At 42.4% G+C, this 12,482-nt stretch overlaps 1 protein-coding gene across 1 annotated transcript in view; it reads right to left on the bottom strand.

Annotated features, from left to right (window-relative positions):
• Positions 1-3,335, bottom strand: part of LOC139752269 (uncharacterized) — a 65,277-nt gene extending 61,942 nt beyond the window's left edge. Inside the window, exon 1 of the mRNA XM_071668301.1 lies at positions 3,175-3,335. The gene's annotated coding sequence lies outside the window, so the exon portion shown is untranslated. The remainder of the gene's footprint in view (positions 1-3,174) is intronic.
• Between the last annotated feature and the right edge of the window lie 9,147 nt (positions 3,336-12,482).

Below are 12,482 nucleotides of genomic sequence, written 5' to 3'. Positions count from 1 at the left end.
AACACTGTCTGGTGCAGGTGACGATCAACAGTGTCTGATGTATTTGATGGTTCAACACTGTCTGGTGTAGGTGACGATCAGCATTGTCTGGTGTAGGTGCCGATCAACACTGTCTGATGTATGTGATAGTTCAATACTGTCAAGTGTGAGTGACGATCAACACTGGTGTAGGTAACAGTCAACACTCTCTGATGTAGGTGACGATCTATACTGTCTGATTTACTTGATGGTTCATCACTGTCTGGTGTAGGTGACGATCAACACTGGTGTAGGTGACGGTCAACACTGTCTGATGTACTTGACGGTTAACACTGTCTAGTGTAGGTGGCGATCGACACTGTGTGATGTATGTGATGGTCAACACTGTCTGGTGTAGTTGACGATCAACACTGTCTGGTGGATGTAATGGTTCAACACTGTCTGGTGTAGGTGATGATCAACACTGGTGTAGGTGACGGTCAACACTGTCTGATGTACGTGACGGCCTACACTGTCTGGTGTAGGTGACGATCAACACTGTCTGATGTATGCGATGGTTCAATGCTGTCTGGTGTAGGTGACGATCAACACTGGTGTAGGTGACAGTCAACACTGTCTGATGTACGTGACGGTCAACACTGTCTGGTGTAGGTGAGTGTTCAACACTGTCTGGTGTAGGTGACGTTCAACACTGATGTAGGTGACGATCAACACTGTCTGATGTATGTGATGGTTCAACACTGTCTGATGTAGGTGACGATCAACACTGTCTGATGTATGTGATGGTTCAACACTGTCTGATGTAGGTGACGATCAACACTGGTGTAGGTGACGGTCAACACTGTCTGATGTACGTGACGGTCAACACTGTCTAGTGTAGGTGACGATCAACACTGATGTATTTGATGGTTCAACACTGTCTGGTGTAGGTGACGATCAACATTGTCTGATGTAATGGTTCAACACTGTCTAGTGTAAGTGACGATCAACACTGGTGTAGATGACGGTCAACACTCTCTAATGTAGGTGACGATCTACACTGTCTGATTTATTTGATGGTTCATCACTGTCCGGTGTAGGTGACGATCAACACTGGTGTAGGTGACGGTCAACACTGTCTGATGTGGTTGACGGTCAACACTGTCTGGTGTAGGTGGCGATCGACACTGTGTGATGTATGTGATGGTTAACAATGTCCGGTTTAGGTGACGATCAACACTGTCTGGTGTATGTGATGGTTCAACACTGTCTGGTGTAGGTGACGATCAACACTGTCTGATGTATATGATGGTTCATCACTGTCTGGTGTAGGTGACGATCAACACTGCTGTGAGTGACGATCAACACTGTCTGATGTACGTAATGGTCAACAATGTGTGATGCAGGTGGCGATCACCACTGTCTGATGTATGTGATGGTCAACACTGTCTGGTTTAGGTGACGATCAACACTTTTGTAGGTGACGGTCAGCACTGTCTGATATACATGACCGTCAACACTGATGGACGTGACGGTCAACACTGTCTGAAGTAGGTGACGATCAACACTGCTGTGGGTGACGATCAACACTGTCTGATGTACGTAATGGTCAACAATGTGTGATGCAGGTGACGATCACCACTGTCTGATGTATGTGATGGTCAACACTGGTGTAGGTGACGATCAACACTTTCTGATGTATGCGATGGTCAACACTCTTTGGTTTAGGTGACGATCAACACTTTTGTAGGTGACGGTCAGCACTGTCTGATATACGTGACCGTCAACACTGATGAACGTGACGGTCAACACTGTCTGATGTAGGTGACGATCAACACTATCTGGTGTAGGTGACGGTCAGCATTGTCTGATGTATGTGATGGTCAACACTGTCGTATGTGACGATCAACACTGATGTAGGTGACGGTCAACATTTTCTGATGTACGTGCCGGTCAGCGCTGATGAACGTGACGGTCAACACTGTCTGATGTAGGTGACGATCAAAACTGTCTGGTGTAGGTGACGGTCAACAATGTCTGGTGTAGGTGACGATCAACACTGTCTGATGTACTTGACGGTCAACACTCTCTCATGAACGTGATGGTCAACACTGTCTGACATACTTAACGGTCAACACTGATGTACGTGACGGTCAACACTGATGAACATGACGGTCAACGCTGTCTGATGTACGTGATGGTCAACACTGTCTGGTGTAGGTGACGATCAACACTGTTGATGTGTGTGATGGTCAACACTGATGAACGTGACGGTCAACACTGTCTGATGTAGGTGACGGTCAACACTGTCTGATGTACGTGACGGTCAACACTGATGAACGTGAAGGTCAACATTGTCAGATGTAGGTGACGATCAACACTGCCTGGTGTAGGTGACGATCAACACTGTGTGATGAACGTGACGATCAACAATGTCTGATGTAAGTGACGGTCAACACTGTCTGATGCACATGAGTCAACACTGATAAACGTGACGGTCAACACTGTCTGATGTAGGTGACGATCAACACTGCCTGGTGTAGGTGACGATCAGCACTGTGTGATGTACGTGACGGTCAACACTCTGATGAACGTGACGATCAACAATGTCTAATGTAAGTGACGGTCAACACTGTCTGATGTACATGACAGTCAACATTGACGTACGTGACGGCCAACACTGTCCGATGTAGGTGACGGTCAACAGTGTCTGGTGTAGGTGACGATCAACACTGTCTCATGTAGGTGAAGAGCAACACTGGTGTAAGTGACGGTCAACATTCTTTGATGTAAGTGACGGCCAACACTGTCTGGTGTAGGTGATGGTCAATCCGATCTGGTGTAGGTGACGGTCAACACTGTCTAATGTAGGTGACAGTCAACATTGTCTGATACAGGTGATGGTCAACTCTATGTGGTGTAGGATCAACACTGTTTGATTGGTTGTGTCCCCATCTTCACTATTGATCACAAACATCATTACCATACCATAATCTTGATAAGTTATTTCTATGTTGTTCCTGCTCATCGAGACCAGTACAGTATTAACCATCAAGATATGTAACTATTGTCAACATTTTTCTTGTTGACATGTTTCTTTTATGATCAACAACAAACAGTAGAGAGGCTTGTCTCACATCGTGGCCAGGGTCATCACAACTATGACTGTTATCGTTACCACTCCACATGACAACTTCTGTACAACTGAAAACTCACCAATAGTTTCCACCCACGTTGTCGTCCGGCTGTGTCAGGAGGAGGAGGTGGAGGAGGAGGAGGAGGAGCACTATGTAGCCATGCTTCTTCTGTGCCCCCGGCTGTGTCAGGAGGAGGAGGAGGAGGAGGAGGAGCACTATGTAGCCATGCTTCTTCTGTGCCCCGGCCTCTCTCCTGGCCGACGCATTAAGCCAGTCACTTAATGGTGCACATATCGTACACTTCCGCAATGCAGTTAATTACGTTAATTCCTCTATAATTACGTAAATTTCTCTATAATTACATTAATTCCTCTATAATCATTAGGGTTTCGTCTATCTCCATTATTAGAAATTGTAAACACTTTTTTAAAGACTTTTCCTTCATCCATGAATGAGGTTGTATACCAGAGACCCCTCACTTGTTATGACCAAGATGACACACCTGCAGGAAGGCCACACACTTGTTATGACCAAGATGACACACCTGCTGGAAGGCCACACACTTGTTATGACCAAGATGACACACCTGCAGGAAGGCCACACACTTGTTATGACCAAGATGACACACCTGCTGGAAGGCCACACACTTGTTATGACCAAGATGACACACCTGCAGGAAGGCCACACACTTGTTATGACCAAGATGACACACCTGCTGGAAGGCCACACACTTCACCAAGCTTTAGCTTTCCATGTTGGTGAAGTATGAGTGGTGCTCGTGGTGAGGGTGAGCAGGGTTAGGTTGTGACCACTCATGGTTCAGTAAAGCCTCAAAATTATCTTTAAATTCTTCGTCATTAGGAAAAGTTTTCACGAGGGTTGTCTACACTAAATTCACCTTTCCAGTTACTAGCCGATGCAAGCGAGCGACTTGATGATGTAGTGGTTATGTGTGTGTCTGGCATCAAGGTTCACAACAATAATCTAGATCACGTTTACATGTTTGTATCTTTCGTGAACAACAACAACAATGATGTGCTAGTCATTATGAGGTGGAGAGTGCTTGATGAAGTGTTGACGTGGTGCTTCATGTATGATGATGATGATGGGGGGGCGGGGCGGGGGGGGGGGGGGTTAACTCACAGTTACACCAACTGTTGCTGGTCACAGGATGCACGTGGAGGATTGCCTTTACGTTACACTGAGACAGACAACTCAAGATTGTGTTTATGCTACACTGAGACAGACAACTCAAGATTGTGTTTATGTTACACTGAGACAGACAACTCAAGATTGTGTTTATGCTACACTGAGACAGACAACTCAAGATTGTGTTTATGTTATGTGTTTATGTTACACTGAGACAGACAACTCAAGATTGGCTTTACGTTACACTGAGCCAGACAACTCAAGATTGTGTTTATGTTACACTGAGACAGACAACTCAAGATTGTGTTTATGTTACACTGAGACAGACAACTCAAGATTGTGTTTATGTTACACTGAGACAGACAACTCAAGATTGGCTTTACGTTACACTGAGCCAGACAACTCAAGATTGTGTTTATGTTACACTGAGCCAGGCAACTCAAGATTGTGTTTATGTTACACTGAGACAGACAACTCAAGATTGTGTTTATGTTATGTGTTTATGTTACACTGAGACAGACAACTCAAGATTGGCTTTACGTTACACTGAGCCAGACAACTCAAGATTGTGTTTATGTTACACTGAGACAGACAACTCAAGATTGTGTTTATGTTACACTGAGACAGACAACTCAAGATTGTGTTTATGTTACACTGAGACAGACAACTCAAGATTGGCTTTACGTTACACTGAGCCAGACAACTCAAGAGTGGGTTAAATACAATCAACACAAGTTTTGTCATAGAATTTGGTCTGATAGATGCATGACGACCCCCACTGTCACTTACCATTACAAATATTATTAATACATGTTCATAACTTGACAGTTAGCTTAGGTTCATCAATGTGTCTCGTATATGAGGATATTAACCCTAACTTTTCAGTACACGAGCCACATATACAAGACCAAACACTGTTAAGCAAGTCCACTTCCACTAGATTCCGTGTATGTGGACACAGCTGGGCGTGCGTGTATGTGGACACAGCTGGGCGTGTGTGTATGTGGACACAGCTGGGCGTGCGTGTATGTGGACACAGCTGGGCGTGCGTGTATGTGGACACAGCTGGGCGTGCGTGTATGTGGACACAGCTGGGCGTGCGTGTATGTGGACAGCTGGGCGTGCGTGTATGTGGACACAGCTGGGCGTGCGTGTATGTGGACACAGCTGGGCGTGTGTGTATGTGGACACCGCTGGGCGTGCGTGTATGTGGACAATACTGGGCGTGCGTGTATGTGGACACAGCTGGGCGTGCGTGTATGTGGACACAACTGGGCGTGTGTGTATGTGGACACAACTGGGCGTGCGTGTATGTGGACACAGCTGGGCGTGCGTGTATGTGGACACAGCTGGGCGTGTGTGTATGTGGACACAACTGGGCGTGCGTGTATGTGGACACAACTGGGCGTGTGTGTATGTGGACACAGCTGGGCGTGCGTGTATGTGGACACAGCTGGGCGTGCGTGTATGTGGACACAGCTGGGCGTGCGTGTATGTGGACACAGCTGGGCGTGCGTGTATGTGGACACAGCTGGGCGTGCGTGTATGAAGACAAAAGTATGGGACAGGAAGAGCTTTATGTTGAAGGATATCAGTTATGTAACGACATGCATTATGTATCAAGATATTTTACTGATGTAATAATAATAATGATAATAATGATAATAACAATGATGATAATAATAATAATAATGATAATAATAATAATAATAATAATAATAATAATAATGATAATAATAATAATAATAATAATAATAATAATAATAATAATGATAATGATAATTAGTCTGAACGTAGTCATCTATGTTTGCATCATTTCAACCTTCTGTATCACGTCTCAATATTTTGTGGACTATGGCTACTTTGATATCAGTTAACACCACCAAACAGGAGGTAACAGTTAACACCACCAAACGAAGATAACAGTTAACACCACCAAACAGGAGGTAACAGTTAACACCACCAAACGAAGATAACAGTTAACACCACCAAACAGGAGGTAACAGTTAACACCACCAAACAGGAGGTAACAGTTAACACCACCAAACGAAGATAACAGTTAACACCACCAAAAAGGAGGTAACAGTTAACACCACCAAACAGGAGGTAACAGTTAACCTAACCTAACACAAGCAATGATTAGCACTACCTAGCGAAGTTAACAAATGACTGAACCTAATGCAAGCACAATTACAACTACATAATGAAGGCAACAGTAAACACCACTTAATAGAGACAACGGTGAACATTGCGGAACGGAGCAACAGTTAACTGTACCTAATGCAAGCATGTAACAGTACTTAACGGAGGGGACGATTAACATTGCCCAACGGAAGCAACATTAAACATAAGCTAACGTAGGCAACAATGAAGACTACGGGGTTAACACGACGTGTTGAAAGGTGTCTTACATAATATCATTCAAGAATGTTTGGGTTCAAACTGCATGTATAGTTACCTGGTGACGACACGTCTTGATGGAAGACAAATTCAACACTACATGGTGCAGTCAAATGTTAACAGATCTGAGTGGAAAACAAAGTTAACACTACATGGTACGGGTAAGTGTTAACAGATCTGAGTGGAAGACAGAATTAACACTACATGGTGCATTCAACTATCAATAAATCTTAGTGGAAGATAAAGTTAAAATCATCAGTGCAAACAATTGTTAACTTTACCTGGTGAGCAATATCAGCTTGGTGGAAGTTAAAGTTAACATTGTTTGGTGCAGATAATTGTTAACTTTACCTGGTGAGCAATATCAGCTTGGTGGAAGTTAAAGTTAACATTGTTTGGTGCAGATAATTGTTAACTTTACCTGGTGAGCAATATCAGCTTGGTGGAAGTTAAAGTTAACATTGTTTGGTGCAGATAATTGTTAACTTTACCTGGTGAGCAATATCAGCTTGGTGGAAGTTAAAGTTAACATTGTTTGGTGCAGATAATTGTTAACTTTACCTGGTGAGCAATATCAGCTTGGTGGAAGTTTAAAGTTAACATTGTTTGGTGCAGATAATTGTTAACTTTACCTGGTGAGCAATATTAGCTTGGTGGAAGTTAAAGTTAACATTGTTTGGTGCAGATAATTGTTAACTTTACCTGGTGAGCAATATTAGCTTGGTGGAAGTTAAAGTTAACATTGTTTGGTGCAGATAATTGTTAACTTTACCTGGTGAGCAATATTAGCTTGGTGGAAGTTAAAGTTAACATTGTTTGGTGCAGATAATTGTTAACTTTACCTGGTGAGCAATATCAGCTTGGTGGAAGTTAAAGTTAACATTGTTTGGTGCAGATAATTGTTAACTTTACCTGGTGAGCAATATCAGCTTGGTGGAAGTTAAAGTTAACATTGTTTGGTGCAGATAATTGTTAACTTTACCTGGTGAGCAATATCAGCTTGGTGGAAGTTAAAGTTAACATTGTTTGGTGCAGATAATTGTTAACTTTACCTGGTGAGCAATATCAGCTTGGTGGAAGTTAAAGTTAACATTGTTTGGTGCAGATAATTGTTAACTTTACCTGGTGAGCAATATCAGCTTGGTGGAAGTTAAAGTTAACATTGTTTGGTGCAGATAATTGTTAACTTTACCTGGTGAGCAATATCAGCTTGGTGGAAGTTAAAGTTAACATTGTTTGGTGCAGATAATTGTTAACTTTACCTGGTGAGCAATATCAGCTTGGTGGAAGTTAAAGTTAACATTGTTTGGTGCAGATAATTGTTAACTTTACCTGGTGAGCAATATCAGCTTGGTGGAAGTTAAAGTTAACATTGTTTGGTGCAGATAATTGTTAACTTTACCTGGTGAGCAATATCAGCTTGGTGGAAGTTAAAGTTAACATTGTTTGGTGCAGATAATTGTTAACTTTACCTGGTGAGCAATATTAGCTTGGTGGAAGTTAAAGTTAACATTGTTTGGTGCAGATAATTGTTAACTTTACCTGGTGAGCAATATTAGCTTGGTGGAAGTTAAAGTTAACATTGTTTGGTGCAGATAATTGTTAACTTTACCTGGTGAGCAATATCAGCTTGGTGGAAGTTAAAGTTAACATTGTTTGGTGCAGATAATTGTTAACTTTACCTGGTGAGCAATATCAGCTTGGTGGAAGTTAAAGTTAACATTGTTTGGTGCAGATAATTGTTAACTTTACCTGGTGAGCAATATCAGCTTGGTGGAAGTTAAAGTTAACATTGTTTGGTGCAGATAATTGTTAACTTTACCTGGTGAGCAATATCAGCTTGGTGGAAGTTAAAGTTAACATTGTTTGGTGCAGATAATTGTTAACTTTACCTGGTGAGCAATATCAGCTTGGTGGAAGTTAAAGTTAACATTGTTTGGTGCAGATAATTGTTAACTTTACCTGGTGAGCAATATTAGCTTGGTGGAAGTTAAAGTTAACATTGTTTGGTGCAGATAATTGTTAACTTTACCTGGTGAGCAATATCAGCTTGGTGGAAGTTAAAGTTAACATTGTTTGGTGCAGATAATTGTTAACTTTACCTGGTGAGCAATATCAGCTTGGTGGAAGTTAAAGTTAACATTGTTTGGTGCAGATAATTGTTAACTTTACCTGGTGAGCAATATCAGCTTGGTGGAAGTTAAAGTTAACATTGTTTGGTGCAGATAATTGTTAACTTTACCTGGTGAGCAATATCAGCTTGGTGGAAGTTAAAGTTAACATTGTTTGGTGCAGATAATTGTTAACTTTACCTGGTGAGCAATATCAGCTTGGTGGAAGTTAAAGTTAACATTGTTTGGTGCAGATAATTGTTAACTTTACCTGGTGAGCAATATCAGCTTGGTGGAAGTTAAAGTTAACATTGTTTGGTGCAGATAATTGTTAACTTTACCTGGTGAGCAATATCAGCTTGGTGGAAGTTAAAGTTAACATTGTTTGGTGCAGATAATTGTTAACTTTACCTGATGAGCAATATCAGCTTGGTGGAAGTTAAAGTTAACATTGTTTGGTGCAGATAATTGTTAACTTTACCTGGTGAGCAATATCAGCTTGGTGGAAGTTAAAGTTAACATTGTTTGGTGCAGATAATTGTTAACTTTACCTGGTGAGCAATATCAGCTTGGTGGAAGTTAAAGTTAACATTGTTTGGTGCAGATAATTGTTAACTTTACCTGGTGAGCAATATCAGCTTGGTGGAAGTTAAAGTTAACATTGTTTGGTGCAGATAATTGTTAACTTTACCTGGTGAGCAATATCAGCTTGCAGTTCGGTGTGGCCGCTTCACTACAGTAGGAACCACCGGTCAACAACACACACAGTCAGTACCTATGTGTTGCTGGTGCCTGCCAACGTTATGTTGTGGAGATCAAGTGGTCACCAGTCTAGTGGTTGTGGAGATCAAGTGGTCACCAGTCTGGTGGTTGTGGAGATCAAGTGGTCACCAGTCTGGTGGTTGTGGAGATCAAGTGGTCACCAGTCTGGTGGTTGTGGAGATCAAGTGGAGAGCAGTGTTGTGGCTAGGGTAGTCACTGTGCGGACGCCAGTGTAGCAGTAAGGAACTACTGTCATCAATCTCCCTGGTTGAAGCAGCGGGTGGTTAACACTCCCTCACACCACATGATACTTTCTGGTACAGACAACTGTAGTGTGTGTGTGTGTGTGTGTGTGTGTGTGTGTGTGTGTGTGTCGCTAACCTCGGTGCGATCAATGTAGCTGTGACAGTTTAAGCAGGTTACCATAACACTGGAGGCTCAGGCCGGTTACCATAACACTGGTGGCTCAGGCCGGTTACCGTAACACTGGTGGCTCAGGCCGGTTACCATAACACTGGAGGCTCAGGCCGGTTACCATAACACTGGTGGCTCAGGCCGGTTACCATAACACTGGTGGATCGGGGCCTGAACAGGAAGGTGAGAAGCATGCAAGGAATAGAGTGACTTGGAACAATGAGGTATAACGGGGTCGACGTGCTCTCAATGGACTGAATCAGGGTGTGTGAAACGTCTGGGGTAAGACATGGAAGGGTCTGTGGGGCTTGGATGTGGGTAGGGAGCTGTGGTTTCGGTACATTACACATGACAGCTAAAGACTGTGAACGAATGTGGCCTTTTTTGCCTGTTTTCCTGGCAGTACCTCGCTGAAGCAGAGGGTAGCGATGCTGTTTTCTCTGGGGTGGGGTAGCGCCAGAAATGGATGAAGACAGGCAGGCATGAATATGAACGTGTATGTGTATGTTTATGTATGTCTATGTGTGTATGTTGATATGTATATGTGTATGTATGTATATGTGCGTTTATGGACGTTTATGTAAATATATGTGTATAAGAGTGGATGGGTTATTCTTCATCTGTTTCCTGGCGTTACCTCGCTTAACACAGGAAACAGTGATTATGTATAATAAGTGAATAGTAATATATATATATATATATATATATATATATATATATATATATATATATATATATATATATATATATATATATATATATATATATATATATATATATATATATATATATATATATATATACATAAGTATACTTATGTAAGTAGGAGAGATGGCCAGAGAGCGTTATTGGATTACGTGTTAATTGACAGGCGTGCGAAAGAGAGACTTTTGGATGTTAATGTGCTGAGAGGTGCAACTGGAGGGATGTCTGATCATTATCTTGTGGAGGCTAAGGTGAAGATTAGTATGGGTTTTCAGAAAAGAGGAGTGAATGTTGGGGTGAAGAAGGTGGTGAGAGTAAGTGAGCTTGGGAAGGAGACCTGTGTGGGGAAGTACCAGGAGAGACTGTGTACAGAATGGAAAAAGGTGAGAACAATGGAAGTAAGGGGAGTGGGGGAGGAATGGGATGTATTTAGGGAATCAGTGATGGATTGCGCAAAAGATGCTTGTGGCATGAGAAGAGTGGGAGGTGGGCCGTTTAGAAAGGGTAGTGAGTGGTGGGATGAAGAAGTAAGAGTATTAGTGAAAGAGAAGAGAGAGGCATTTGGACGATTTTTGCAGGGAAGAAATGCAATTGAGTGGGAGAAGTATAAAAGAAAGAGACAGGAGGTCAAGAGAAAGGTGCAAGAGGTGAAAAAAAGGGCAAATGAGAGTTGGGGTGAGAGACTATCAGTAAATTTTAGGGAGAATAAAAAGATGTTCTGGAAGGAGGTAAATAGGGTGCGTAAGACAAGGGAGCAAATGGGAACTTCAGTGAAGGGCGTAAATGGGGAGGTGATAACAAGTAGTGGTGATGTGAGAAGGAGATGGAATGAGTATTTTGAAGGTTTGTTGAATGTGTCTGATGACAGAGTGGCAGATATAGGGTGTTTTGGTCGAGGTGGTGTGCAAAGTGAGAGGGTTAGGGAAAATGATTTGGTAAACAGAGAAGAGGTAGTAAAAGCTTTGCGGAGGATGAAAGCCGGCAAGGCAGCAGGTTTGGATGGTATTGCAGTGGAATTTATAAAAAAAAGGGGGTGACTGTATTGTTGACTGGTTGGTAAGGTTATTTAATGTATGTATGACTCATGGTGAGGTGCCTGAGGATTGGCGGAATGCGTGCATAGTGCCATTGTACAAAGGCAAAGGGGATAAGAGTGAGTGCTCAAATTACAGAGGTATAAGTTTGTTGAGTATTCCTGGTAAATTATATGGGAGGGTATTGATTGAGAGGGTGAAGACATGTACAGAGCATCAGATTGGGGAAGAGCAGTGCGGTTTCAGGAGTGGTAGAGGATGTGTGGATCAGGTGTTTGCTTTGAAGAATGTATGTGAGAAATACTTAGAAAAGCAAATGGATTTGTATGTAGCATTTATGGATCTGGAGAAGGCATATGATAGAGTTGATAGAGATGCTCTGTGGAAGGTATTAAGAATATATGGTGTGGGAGGCAAGTTGTTAGAAGCAGTGAAAAGTTTTTATCGAGGATGTAAGGCATGTGTACGTGTAGGAAGAGAGGAAAGTGATTGGTTCTCAGTGAATGTAGGTTTGCGGCAGGGGTGTGTGATGTCTCCATGGTTGTTTAATTTGTTTATGGATGGGGTTGTTAGGGAGGTAAATGCAAGAGTCCTGGAAAGAGGGGCAAGTATGAAGTCTGTTGGGGATGAGAGAGCTTGGGAAGTGAGTCAGTTGTTGTTCGCTGATGATACAGCGCTGGTGGCTGATTCATGTGAGAAACTGCAGAAGCTGGTGACTGAGTTTGGTAAAGTGTGTGGAAGAAGAAAGTTAAGAGTAAATGTGAATAAGAGCAAGGTTATTAGGTACAGTAGGGTTGAGGGTCAAGTCAATT

Source organism: Panulirus ornatus, chromosome 12 (genome assembly GCF_036320965.1).
Source record: "Panulirus ornatus isolate Po-2019 chromosome 12, ASM3632096v1, whole genome shotgun sequence".
In the NCBI taxonomy this organism is placed as follows: Eukaryota; Metazoa; Arthropoda; class Malacostraca; order Decapoda; family Palinuridae; genus Panulirus; species Panulirus ornatus.
Note: the sequence above shows the minus strand (reverse complement) of the source record. Positions and strands in the feature narration are given on the sequence as shown.